At 46.8% G+C, this 14,533-nt stretch overlaps 1 protein-coding gene across 12 annotated transcripts in view; it reads right to left on the bottom strand.

The window, feature by feature from the left end:
* LOC119440814 (parathyroid hormone/parathyroid hormone-related peptide receptor-like) overlaps positions 1-14,533 on the bottom strand; it is a 1,097,515-nt gene that overhangs the window by 718,842 nt on the left and 364,140 nt on the right. The gene's annotated exons all lie outside the window — the stretch shown is intronic.

Below are 14,533 nucleotides of genomic sequence, written 5' to 3'. Positions count from 1 at the left end.
CGGCGGGACGGAGACCACAGTAGCACGAGGGCGCCTGGGGAGTAAGAAACGTCTCTGTGGCGACTCTCATACAGGGCTTTCTGGAAAGCCTGAGACACTGTGAGCCGTTCACGAGCGATCTGGCGAGCTGTGTCGGCGTGCGCTATGGCGTCGCGAACGTACGTGGTGGTTGAGCTGACAGGAAGTAAAGTATCGAGAGGCAGAGAAGGTTCGCGCCCATACAGGAGATAACACGGGGAGTAGCCACTAGTGTCATGTCGGGACGAGTTGTAGGCGAAAGTAACGTACGGCAAAGTAGCGTCCCAATCACGGTGATCGGTGGAGACGTACATTGAAAGCATATCGGTCAAAGTTTGGTTCAGGCGCTCTGTGAGTCCATTCGTTTGCGTAACTCCCGATGGCCTCTATCACTTTAAAATGATGCCTTTCGGCCTTTGCAATGGGCCGGCCACATTCGAGCGCATGATGGATTCGCTTCTTCGTGGCTTGAAATGGTCAACCTGCTTGTGCTACCTTTGACGATGTCATTGTTTTTTCGCCAACATTTGACAGCCATCTTCAGCGCCTCTCCACCATTCTCAAGGTATTTCGCAATGCCGACCTCCAACTCAACGCTTCAAAATGCCGTTTCGGACGCCGTGAAATAACCGTACTTGGCCATCTCGTCAACGCGACAGGTGTCCAGCCCGATCCTGAAAAAGGTCGCGCCGTGAAGCATTTTCCTGTACCTTGTTCGGCCAAAGACCTACGCAGTTTTATAGAATTGTGCTCCTATTTCCGACGTTTTATTCGTAATTTCGCCGACATTGCGCGTCCCCTTACTGCGCTCCTCAAAAAAGACGTTACTTTTACATGGGGCTCACCCCAAGCTGCTGCCTTTTCGGCGCTTATAGATGCCGTCACGACTTCCCCTATTTTAGCGCATTTTGATCCGACTGCACCGACGGAACTTCGCACAGATGCCAGCGGCCATGGAATCGGTGCCGTCCTCGCTCAGCGTCAGAGCGGCCACGACTGTGTTATTGCGTACGCTAGCCGCCTCCTGTCCGCACCGGAGAAATACTCTATCACGGAGCGAGAGTGTCTTGCTCTTGTCTGGGCTGTCGCCAAATTTAGTCCCTACCTGTTTGGCCGCACCTTTACCGTCGTAACTGATCATCACGCCCTCTGTTGGCTTTCTTCGCTCAAAGAACCTACAGGGAGCCTTGGTCGTTGGGCTCTGCGCCTCCAAGAATACTCGTTTTCAGTGGTGCACAAGTCCGGTCAGCTTCATCAAGATGCCGACTGTCTCTCACGGCATCCCGTGGATTCCTCTGAAGCCACCGAGCAAGACAGCGACGCCTGCGTCTTGTCTATCTCGGACCTCATTAATATACGGGAAGAACAACGCCGCGACTCGGCTTTACGGTCTATCGTCGACCGTCTCAACTCCGCCATACCCGACCCTTCACTCCACTTGTTCTTCCTTCAGGACGGCACCTTATACCGCCATAATATGCATCCTGAGGGCCCTGAACGCCTACTTGTCGTGCCTGCCCATCTGCAGTCAGATGTCCATCGCCAACTTCACGATGAGCCCACTGCTGGTCACCCTGGTGTCACCCGCACTTATGATCGCGTCAGGCGCCGTTTCTTCTGGCCTGGTCTCTATGGCTCCGTCCAACGATATGTCGCTAGCTTCGACAAATGCCAGCGCCGCAAGAGGCCAGCTATGTTACCTGCCGGTCTGCTTCATCCTATAGACATTCCCACCGAACCGTTCTTTCGTGTTGGGCTCGAGCTTCTTGGTCCCTGTCCAACCTCGACATCAGGCAACAAGTGGGTCGCCGTCACGACCGACTACGCGACGCGATATGCCATTACCCAGCACCTCCACCAAAGATGTTACGGGGATAACGTTTATTTAGGGAGTATGGCTATATACAAGGTTTGGACAAGCAGCGGCGACGGATGCAAGGCTGTCGCGTGCCTCTGGCCACTTCGTCGCCGTCGTCTTCGTCCCATCGACAGTAACAGCCCATTCACTGTTTAAAGAAAATGAACATTTGTGGAAGATTTTTACTTTCCTGCTGTGAGAACCTTTATACGAGAACCTCTGCACACTGGACGTGCATGCTGCTCTCTTGCTATTATAGCCAAAATGAAAGTGTTCTTATGAACCACTTTGTAGCTTTGCATTATGCACTTTTACTTGCAGTCAGCATCTATATGATGTGCTATAGACAACAGCAAAATAAGTCAGGCAAACCACCATGTGAAACACTTTAAAGATTCTGGATTAGGGCGAGTTGGTACTATTGACCCTTCTCGCGGCGATCCCGTGGGCGCTGCCATGTTTGATCACGTGGTCACGCGTCCATTGCTTGCTTCAACTGCCTCCGTTGCCTCCTTGATTACAATGGAAGTGTATGACGCCGGCGCGGCTTAGAAAACCTGTGTTTTTCGGAGATATCGTAGACGGTGACTAGGTGGACGACACGAAGCTTTGATCACAGCTTCAGAGAACATGCAAAAGCGCTTTCGGAGCTGATTGAACTATGTCCAAACGGCGCAAGCAGCGTATATGGTGCTTGTTCTAAAAGCGGGGCTAAATGTGTATTGCAAGCTATCCAAGCTTTCCGATTATGAATTAAGTCAGGATTAGTGTGTTTTGGTCTTTGTTCTTTATTCGGCAAATATTTTGACGCAGTGGCTTGTCAGCTTCTGACTCAGTGAAGTTCCTCGGTGCGGCCACTATCTGATTATTTTCTGCCTAATCGTTCGCGGGTGTGGTCAGTTCCGTTAAATTTGTTCTTGCTGCTCACAAGGCGTGCAACGTAGCTGTTTTGTACATTGTAATACCTTGTAGCAAAAAAAATGTCACAGTTTCGCCCTAAGGGCGAAGCAATGAATGCGATAGCAACACAGCAATGTCATACGAAGTAAGGATGGATGGTACGAAGTAAGGTGAGCGGCTTTGGTAGCAACAACACGCAGAACTGTTGTCGACGCCATCGGCGTTTTGCCCGCGTTAGCTCAAAATGCGTGCGGCGTTGGTGACTGTTGCTGGAGCCTCTGATATAAATAGGCACTTGGTGCCGCAGCTAAACGTCGCCTCCCTTCCCTCCCCCTCCCCCACGGCCTCTCGCGCGTCTGAAGAAGGCGCGTTTGCTCTACATAGATATGGTGATTGTAAAGGAAAAAGAGACGCCTACTTCTGCAGCCCTTAAGCGAGCACGGCGCCGAACGCGCGTTTGTTCTCCGCCGTGCGTTCACTCCCCGTGAAAGACGCGCCCCTCGCGCCCTTTCACTCGCACATACAGCGTTCGGCGCGCGGCGACGATTTCATCTCCAAATGACGTCATACGGAACCTCACGGCGACGGCGACGGCGACGCCGACGGCAGAAATCTGCTTTTGAGTGTCCATATAATTGCTATCGCAATAATATATATATATATATATATATATATATTACAGCTAGTAACTCGCTTACTTTGTGTGGACCGTCTCGAAACATTCAGCTTCGACCATTCGTGCGCCATAGGTGTAGTCCGTCATTTATTGTGCGTATACAGTGCGCATATATTCAAGTGTGCGCCCATTCACTTATTCTTGATACGTCGGCGATAGAGTGGGCGTAAGTTTTCCTGCCATTTGGGACAGATGTGTATAGATAACGTGCGCGAAACTTACTATTAAAGGAAGCGGCGCTACTCCCTTTGTCATTGTTTAACGAGTGGTACTCACTCTTGCCGACGTTCTCGGGATGAAGCCCTTTCTTTGAAGGTATAGATATACAAGGCTGGCGGGTGAGCACATTTCTGTATCCTCGAGAAAAGCCGTACATCACGAAGTGCCGGTAAAACGTTCGGACAGTTGCAGCAGCGGTCCGCGAACTTGGTCACACAGATTCATTCTATTCCTTAACATGAAACTACTGCACACGTCTTCAATCTACATGATTCAATCTAGCATGATTGGAGCACAGTTTGTTAGCGAAAACTCAGTTGCATTTCCGACAGCTGATCGCACAGAAGCAAGGTAAAAGCGGTAATGGTTTCGTAATCGTGCGCGGTCGCTGAGGAGAGGTATGGCGCGCCGCCGTGAGTGCCATCTTGTTTCTCTAAACGCGAAAAGGGTTAATATATAGTGCAACACAAATCAGCTGCCCGTGCAGCAGTGCTGTCAGCATGACACGGCTGACAGCACCGCAAACCCTTAAATTTATATTTGTTTGACAGATTATGCATTCTAGTAGTTTTCATGTTGCATATATGCATGAAAATGTGAAACAAAAACTGGTGAAAAACAGCATTCTTTTACGTATATAACTTGTGTATCTTACCAAGATATCTGTGTATTTTACCTTGTGGTGGTAAGATACACAAGACATATACGTAAAAGAATGATGTTTTTCACCAATTCTTGATTACATTTCCATGCATATGCAACATGAAAACTACTAGAATGCATAATCTGTCAAGCAAATATAAATTTAAGGGTTTGCGGTGCTGTCCGCCGTGCCATGCTGACAGCACTGCTGTTATGCATGTCTATAAATATTCTGCAATGTAATTTGAGTGTTGCTTGAACGTCACATTCCTACGTTGCCTGAAAGCTCAAGTGACAGGGCAACATCCAGGTTACGTTGTCAGGAAGTTCCGTTAACGTTATCTCAACGTCGTGAATGTGCTGCTCAACGCTGCCACAATGTTACGCCCCAACGTTGTCTGGCGATCAAAAAAGCGGACATTAGCAGCATGTAGGCAACATTAAGCACCGACATTTGTGCACATTCACAGAACGTTACGGCAACATTTTGCGTTACTTGGGAGGTTGGCGCGTCACAGTCGGCGCCGGTCCTCGTCGTAGTTCGGGCGGGCGCTGGTTCTTCACGAAATACACCAAGAGCAACGTTGCCGTTTTAGCTACGCACGAGGCCAATGACCCATTGCAGTCTGGGGACTAATTGCTCATCCATCAGTCCCAGGTGACTGACTTTGACACTCCTCGGCCGCGATAAACGACAAGCGTGAAGAACACTTGATAGCCTCATGTCTGTCGATGACGCCCCTTTTGTCCCGAAGGACCGCCAGACACAACAGTGTTAATCTTTTTTTTTTGCTGAGTCATTCTCATTTTTGCTGAGTCATGGCCATGACTATGACTTCTACCACAATACTTTAGTGTTTCCTTCACTTAGTGCCCGCGTCCGAACCCATTTCATGGTTTTTGAGTGTTGATCTTTTTTCGCTGAGTCATTCTCATTTTTGCTAAGTAATGGTCATCACTACGACTTCTACCACAATCCTTTAGTGTTTGCTTCACTTAGTGCCCACGTCCGAGCCCATTCCGGTGTTTTTAGTGTTAATCTTTCTTGCCGGGTCATTGTCATGACCTACACGACACGCATGTCATGACATTTATGTGACAACCTATCACTTATGTTCGTCATACACTCCTGTGCCAATTTTGGTACCTACCAAGTTAACGAAAAGACCATAAGAGCACCAGGACGTAGGCGGCTGTTTCATGACCTACATGACACGCATGTCGTTACATTCATGTCATGACATAGCATTTATGTTCGTCATATACTCTTGTCATAGTATGCCAATTTTGGTATACATACCAAGTTAACGAAACGACCATGAGAGCACAAAGACGTAGGCGGATAGATAGATAGAGATAGATAGAGATAGATAGAGAGATATAGATAGATAGAGAGATATAGATAGAGAGATAGATAGATAGATAGATAGATAGATAGATAGATAGATAGATAGATAGATAGATAGATAGATAGATAGATAGATAGATAGATACTCTCAAAGTAGCAAACGTTTGCCAAGAAATGCTTCGTATTAAAAAAAAGAACATGCGAACAGCTGCTTGATATGTGCTACCTAGCTTATTTTTTTACGTCTTCAAAGATAGCCCAGGAAACAAATTCTGCGCGACTACTACCCGGCGTGCTAGCCCAGTTCCAACGCGCACCGCACGAAATTGGCCCAACATTGCTCCAGTGAGTTCTTGCACGAACACACACACAGTGCTGACTGCATTATTTGAGCCAGTTTGCATTGGCGCTGAGCAAGAGAGTGCTTACGTCCGCTGGATGGCACCAGAAAAATTCATTAGAGTATGTTCCTGAAAGGTTGGTGCTCAGCGCATCCAGGTGTCGCCTAGTAATGGAGAGGCATCACTTGTGTATATCATATTGCGCCTTTAGATTCTGCAGTACATGTTCTCATTTCCTGTGCTTCACCACAAGGCCTGGCCCATAGTAGGGTTGAAGATCGATATGCAGAAGTCAAAGGTAACTTGAATAGCCTGGTAAAACATTAACATTAGCCTGGTAATGTTAATGTATCAACATTAATATTAGCCTGTTAAAGCAATTCATGATTGGCAGTCATCCTCTAGAATTTGTGCAAGAGGATGTTTATCTAGGCGAATAACTCATACGGGACCATGGTAAGGAGAAGAAAACTTACAAAAGAATAAAAATGGTTTGGTGCACATACAACAGGCATTACCAAAAATTACCGCCCAAGCACTCCGTACACATGGTAAGAATGGCGAAAGACAAGCGCTGACTTTCAACTGAAATTTTATTTCGAATAGCATGCATATATAGCCAAGACACCACGACAAAAGTGCCCTCTCCCAAACACGAATAAAGTGCGAAAAGAGCGAGAACGGTTTCTTGGAGTACATTGCGCACAATGCGGCTATATTCCGTTTTCTTTAAAAGACCACTACCTTAGCTAGGCATCCTAATGAAAGCACTATACTTATCATTGGAGCAGCAGCGATCGCTGAGGGTGACTCGGTCAGTAGGCCGTCGATTGCGTTAACGGATAAAGAAATTTCTTTCTTGGGAACGCACATGCGCTCTCCTTCGTTTTAACAGGGGAGTTGGGGGTTTGCTATTTGAGTGCTTGCTCATGAACGTGGAGTGCTTGCTCATGGGAGTGCTTGCTCATGAATTTTGAGTGCTTGCTCATGTTGACTTGGTGTTTTGGAGGGGGCGCTTTTGTCGTGGTGTCTTGGCTATATAAAATTTCAGTTGGAAGTCAGCGCTTCTCTTTCGTCATTCTTGCTGTCCCTTTGTTTTTGTCTGCGCTGCAAGTCTTGTTTGCAATGGAACACCAACTAGTCCGTACCAAAACACTGTCTCAATTTTAATCACCAGCGCCAAAATAGACGATTTGATATAATCTCTACGTGACTTCCCTATTAGCCGCTCTTTGTGAATAAGCCTGTGCTGACGTCACAGGGAGGTGCCATAGCCAAGAAGAGGTGGCGAAACTCGAATGTATCATTTTCGTTATTTTCTCGCTCACATATTTTATCGCCAGAAATAATGAATTCATTATTACGGAAGGAAAATATTTCAATCTAGCTCGACTTAATATTTTCCGTTAATGTCCCTTAAGTGCAAAATGCTATCGGAAAATTGCCCTCCCCTCTTTTTTTAGCTCTCTCGCATGCCGAAAAACTTCATTTATTTTAGCATTTAGGATGCAATAGGTTATTAAACATTTTCAGGCATGGAGTGGTGCCTGACACCGGCAAGAAAAAATATATTGCCGAGAGCTAGTGGGGCTATACTAGTTCAGGTGCAACCAAACTAGGAAGGTCCACTAAGCTTCATGAAAGTCACTCCCTCATCAGAACAGGAATTGGCCTCCCTGGTGCAGTATTCGGCCACTACCTCCCTCATGACTCCGACAATTCACCCATGGCCCTCAGTTCCCAGTGTCTGCGGGTGCTAAGAATCTCTGGGTCCGGACAAGCTGCCAATGGCAACTGAACCTGGCAAAGTTCAACACGCGCACCCTCTAGAGTGAGGCTAGCTTAGCAGGACTATTTGAAGAATTATCAGGCATTCCCTGGGGTATTATTGGCCTTAGTGAGGTTAGAAGAACTGGTGAGGCTTACACAGTGCTGAATAACGGCCACGTCCTCTACTACAGAAGTCTAGCTTCCAGACAAGAGAGAATCCTGGGTAGGATTTCTAGTCCATAAAGACATAGCGGGCAACATTGATGAATTCTACAGCATAAATGAGAGGGTAGCAGTCGTCGTAATAAAGCTGAATAGCAGGTACAAAATGAAGGTAGTACAAGCCTACGCCCCAACCTCTAGTCACGATGATGAAGAAATAGAACAGTTTTATGAAGATGATGAATTAGCAATGAGAAAGGTGCAAACTCAGTATTTTGTAGTCATGAGCGACTTCAATGCAAAAGTGTGGAAAAGGCAGGTTGGTGAGCAAGCAATTGGTAACTACGGCATCGATTCTAGGAATGCAAGAGGAGAGATGTTAGTAGAATTTGTGGAAAGGAATAGGCTCCGAATAAAGAATACCTTCTTCGGGAAGCGCAGCAACAGGAAGTGGACCTGGAAAAGCCCTAATGGAGAAACAAGGAATGAAATGGATTTCATACTCTCTGCCGATCCAAGCATAGTGCAGGATGTAGAAGTGTTAGGTAAGGTAAAGTGCAGTGACCATAGGTTAGTGAGGTCCAGGATTTCTCTCAATTTGAAAAGAGAAAGAGTGAAATTAGTCAAGAGGAAACAGGCCAACCTAGAGCCAGTAAGGGCAAAAGCAGACAAATTCAGGCTGGTGTTCCCAAACAAGTATGCAGCTTTAGAAAATGAAGATAAAGACAACATAGAGGTAATGAACGAAACCGTAACTAGGTTGATCTCAGAAGCAGCAATTGAAGTGGGAGGTAAAGCACCAAGGCAACCAGTAGGTAAGCTCTTCCAAGAAACAAAGGACCTAATAAAGAAATGAAAAAAACATGAAAGTGTCCAACTAAAGAGTTCAGATAAAATTCACTGAACTGTCAAAACTGATCAACAAGAAGAAAGTAAGGGATATTCGAAATTATAACGAGTAAAAGATTGAGGAAGCAGTAATATATGGACGCAGCATTAAATCAGTAAGAAGAAAGCTTGTCATAGGACAAGGCAAGATGTATGCACTGAAAGATGAGCATGGTAATATCAGCAATTTCGATGACATAGTAAAAGCAGCGGAAGAATTCTATACTGACCTGTACAGTGCCCAAAACAGCCAAGCTACTTTCATTCGAAATAGTGATCAACCGGATACAGAGGCTCCTTCTATAACTAGCGATGAAGTTACAAGGGCCTTGAAAGACATAACCAGGTGAAAAGCTGCTGGAGAAGATGGAATAACAGTCGATTTAATCAAGGATGGAGGAGATATCATAATTGAAAAGCTTGCGACCCTTTATCCGCAATGCCACACAACTTCAAGTGTACCAGAGAGCTGGAAGAACGCCAACATTATACTAATCCATAAGAAGGGAGACGTTAAAGAATTGAAGAATTATAGATCCATTAGCTTGCTTTCGGTATTGTATAAAATATTCACCAAGATAATTTCAAATAGAATCAGGGCAACCCTTGATTTCAGCCAACCAAGAGAAGAGGCTGGCTTCAGGAAGGGATATTCTACGATGGATCATATCCATGTCATCAATCAGGTAATCGAGAAACCTGCGGAGTACAATCAACCTCTCTATATGACTTTCATAGATTATGAAAAGGCATTTGATTCAGTAGAGATACCAGCAGTCATAGAGGCAGTGCGTAATCAAAGAGTACAGGCGGCATACGTGAACATCTTAGCAAATATCTACAAGGATTGCACAGCTACCTTGGTTCTCCACAAGAAAAGTAGAACGTTGCCTATCAAGAAAGGGGTCAGGCAAGGATACACAATCTCTCCAATGCTATTCACTGCTTGCTTAGAAGAAGTATTCAAGCTCTTAGACTGGGAAGGCTTAGGAGTGAGGATCAACGGCGAATATCTCAGCAACCTTCGGTTTGCAGATGACATTGTCCTATTCAGCAACAATGGAGACGAATTACAGCAAATGATTGAGGACCTTAATCGAGAAAGTGTAAGAATTGGGTTGAAGATGAATATGCAGAAGACAAAGATAATGTTCAATAGCCTGGCAAGAGAACAAGAATTCAGGATCGCCGGTCAGCCTCTAGAGTCTGTAAAGGAGTATGTTTATCTAGGTCAATTACTCACAGGGGACCCTGATCATGAGAAAGAAATTAACAGAAGAATAAAATTGTGTTGGAGTGCATACGGCAGGCATTGCCAAATCCTGACTGGGAGCTTACCACTGTCGTTGAAAAGAAACGTGTACAATCATTGCATTCTACCGGTGCTAACATATGGGGCAGAAACTTGGAGGTTAAAAAAGAAGCTCGAGAACAAATTAAGGACCGCACAAAGAGCGATGGAACGAAAAATTTTAGGACTAACGTTAAGAGACAGGGAGAGAGTGGTGTGGATCAGAGAGCAAACGGGGATAGCCGATATTCTAGTTGACATTAAGCGGAAGAAATGTAGTTGGGCAGGCCATGTAATGCGTAGGATGGATAACCGATGGACTATTAGGGTTACAGAATGGATTCCAAGAGAAGGGAAGCGCAGTCGAGGTCGGCAGAAAACTAGATGGGGTGATGAAATTAGGAAATTTGCAGGTGCAAGTTTGAATACGCTGGCGCAAAACAGGGGTAATTGGAGATCGCAGGGAGAGGTTACCATCATCAGGCTATATTTTATGTCCACTGCAGGCTTTCGTCCTGCAGTGGACATAAAATATAGCCTGATGATGATGATGATGATGATGATGATGATGATGATGATGATGATGATGATGATGATGATGATGATGATGATATAAACTACCGATGGGATTGACATAGGCTTAAAATGCATGGCACAGGCACGCGGTGGTCTTACAAACAGGATTCCGTAGGGAAATAGTGATCGCAAGTTATACAGCAAAATAAATAAATTGAGCATTCTAGGCGGTACCCAACTGCTGAAAGTCTTATTAATCTTCAACAAATGAAATCTCTAGATAGGCGTACATGGAGACAGGCAAAACGGGGCAGTTAGCAAAACTTTTTATCTGGCATAAATACTTACAGAGAAAAGAACAAATTGTTCAATTGAGGACGAAAGCTGAAATGGTCACCGAGCACATTCTTTTCGCCTGGTCGTGGAGACGCATTAGAAGATCAGGCAAAGGCAGTGAGAAAACATTTTGAGTATGTCTTCAGTGCAGCACGTTTTCTTAATACGTGTATGCTATAAGGCAATAAGGGATACCGCAGGTCTACCCCAGATGAGTCCTACAACATTCAGCATAGCAGAGCGTAAGAGCTCCTCAGATTACTTTGCTAAGACTGCTTGATCAAATAATATATGAAATAGTCAAATACTAACAGCTTGAAATGCAAATGGTCATTCTCTCAGTTTATAACAAAATCTGCCATTCCGGGCATCTTCCTTCGATAGGGATTCATCTCTTTAAGGAAGGAAGAAAGATCTTCTTTGGCTAATTCCTATAGGACAATCGCACTTACTAGCTGCGTGGGTAAAATCGTTGAGAAAAATTATAAGTCGCCGACTGATGCGCTTTCTAGAAAGTAACAAGCGACTTCATCCGTGCAAATTGCGGCCTTAGAAAAGGCAGATGGACGATAGATCACTTGGTGCGTATTGAGAGCAATATCTGAGTTGAATTTGCTCACGAACAATTCCTTCTTTCAATATTCCTACTGAGAAGAGGTTTATTGGCGGTGCCCTTCAAGGACGCTACGAGTTCCAAGAATGGCGAGGCAGCGTGGAGCACCGTCTCCAAAAGAAAGCAGCGACCAACAGCGCGAGCAGAGCGGGCCGAGCGTTGGCGATGCCGCTGGACGGAGGCGCGTCTTCTTCTTCACAATGGCCCCCGCAGAAAAAGAGCCATCCTGGCGACCTAAAGCCCCAACCATACGTACGCGTTGGACTGCGTCCGCAGGCGCCGTGCGCCTGAGAGAGATTGTGGTTGTGAAGAGGAAGAGGCAGAAAATAGCGCCTCTTCCTCTTCACAACCACAAACTCTCTCGGGCGCACGGCGCCTGCGAACGCGTTACAACGCGTACGTCTGGTTGGGGCTTAAGAGGTTGTTGGCACAGGGTCATGATAGGGCTTGAGACGCGCCACGTGGACGAGGTCACGTCCACGCCGGCGCATGTCATCAGATGGAGAAAGTGGCTCGATTAGAAAATTCACCGGGGACGTTCGCTCCAAGACGCGGTAAGGCCCTTCGCACTTTGGAACGAGTTTTGAGGAAAGGTCTGGAGTTTGGCAAGGAACAGCCAGCCATACCAGAGACCCTGGGACATACGTGGGACTGGGCAGTGAGTCGGCGCGTCCTTCCTTCTGGCGCTGTTGTTCTTGTGACGTAAATGTACGCGCGAGCTGGCGGCACTCTTCGGCTTGTCGGGCAGCTTCGTACACAGGTGGGCACTCGGAAGCGTCAGGACGCTATGGAAGAAGAGTATCGATGGTATGCAATGGCTCCCGTCCATATAGGAGGAAGAAAGGTGAAAATGCCGTATAGTAGCTTGTATCGCGGTGTTATATGCGAACGTTACAAAAGGAAGTACGCGGTCCCAGTTGCCATGATCAGATGCCACGTACATTAGCATATCACCGAGAGTGCGGTCAAACCGTCCCGTGAGCCCGTTAGTTTGCGGAGGGTAAGCCGTGCTCGTTCGATGAATAATGTGGCATTGCGAAAGCAGAGCTTCGACGACCACGGAGAGGAAGGCGCGACTTCTATCACTGAGGAGTTCTCGAGGTGCGCCATGTCGAAGGACGAAGCGATGCAGGACGAATTAGGCTATATCCCGCGCTGTAGCATTCTGTAGAGCAGCAGTTTCGGCGTAGCATGTCAAATGGTACACCGCAACTATGATCCACCGATTGCCATCCGGTGTCATGGGAAGTGGGCCGTAGAATTGAATGCCTACGCGATCGAAGGGTTTGGCAGGGCACGGAAGCGGCTGCAAGGCGCCAGACGCACGTAAAGGTGGTAATTTTCGACGTTGACAGTCAGTGCAGCACTGAACGAACTGGCGTAAAAAAGTGTACATGCTCCGCCAGTAGTAGTGATGGCTTATACGTTCGTAAGTCTGAAATACTGCGGCGTGACCACATTGCGGATCGTTGTGAAAAGAGGCACAGATTTGGGATTTTAAGTAGCGGGGAATGACTAGTAGCCATCTACGGCCTTCGGGAGCGTAGTTGCATCGGTGAAGCAGCTGATCACGAATGGCGAAATGAACAGCTTGGGGTCGGAGGAATCGGGATGCAGGAGTGGTCGATGATCCAGAAAGATAGGCGAAAAGAGAAGCGATTCACGGGTCACGGCGTAGTTCGGTGCCATTCAAGTCAAGGTCAAGAGATGACAAGGGGTGAGCGCAAGTGGTTCCGCAGGCCGAGTCTGGAGGTAGAGGTGAACGGGACATAGCGTCTGCGTCAGTTTGCTTGCGTCCGCAGCGGTAGACGACGCGAATATCCAACGTTACTAGATTCGCTTCAGTTTGAAAGCTGCGCGCGGCGCGTGTCCCCTTTCCGTCTCCCGCCGCGTGGTGGCGCTAGTCACACGCTCGGCCCGGCTTCGCGGCTCGTCGAAGCACGTTGCGCGAACCGTTGTTGTTGGTGCTGTGGTGGTGCGCTTTGTTCATGTGCTTTGTTCTTCACGTTCGAGTCGTCTGACGTTATAAGTGGCGTTGTATCGTGACGAACCGACATGCCGCGTTGTTTCGTAACCGGCTGCAAAAGCGGTTACGATTCTCAAAGATCTGCCGAGAAGCGGCATTTCTTCCGGGCGCCTAGAGATTCTTCGTCTTCAAGTGTGGCAGCGTGCGATTCCACGACTGGACAAGCAGCTCACAAGCTCTCAGGCTATGCGCGTAACTTTGCTGTCAACACTTGACATCATTGAATACTTGTTTGGCCAGGGTGCTCACTATATTTTGACAGCTAAGCTTAACCAAGATCCTCTAGAGGTGAGTGCAAAAGCTGTTTTTATTCAAGTTCAATAGAACTGACAGATTTCTTTTACTTTTTTCAGCGTCACTTCGGATTAGTGCGCTCATTTGGTGGTGATGAATCACATCCAACAGTCGTCAACGTCACACAAATATTCCGACTTCTGAGTTTGTATACACCGATCAAAACAGCTCTGCGCTGGAGCGTGGAAGGTGCACCAAGTGCTGTGCTTGTTGGTGTTCAAGATACTTTGAGAAGGACGAAAGAAGACGGTAGCTTGAATAAGGCCAAGTTGCGTGATCTGATTGAGGCTAGGATGCGTGACTTAAACACAGGGCCAGGGGACTCCCACCAGCACGAAGACAGCGACCACGTTGACTTCAAAGGAGAAGTAGACGACAGCATCCTGTACTATTTGTCAGGATATGTGGTTCATAAATTCACAAAAACCACCACCTGCTCTTCGTGCATAGGAGACATAAGCTCCACTGAGCCAGTAGTAGGCAAAGATGCTTACCTCACTATTTATAGGAGCTTCAAGGAAGGATGTTTGAAACATCCTTCGAGAAAAATGCTGCACTTTGTGAAAATTGTGAACCGCGCAGTTTCACATTCTTTGAGCGGGGATCAAGTTACATCAGACATCTTTTCGGACGTG

The sequence above is a fragment of the Dermacentor silvarum genome, chromosome 2, assembly GCF_013339745.2.
Source record: "Dermacentor silvarum isolate Dsil-2018 chromosome 2, BIME_Dsil_1.4, whole genome shotgun sequence".
NCBI lineage: Eukaryota > Metazoa > Arthropoda > Arachnida > Ixodida > Ixodidae > Dermacentor > Dermacentor silvarum.
This window is presented reverse-complemented; position numbering and strand designations above follow the sequence as displayed.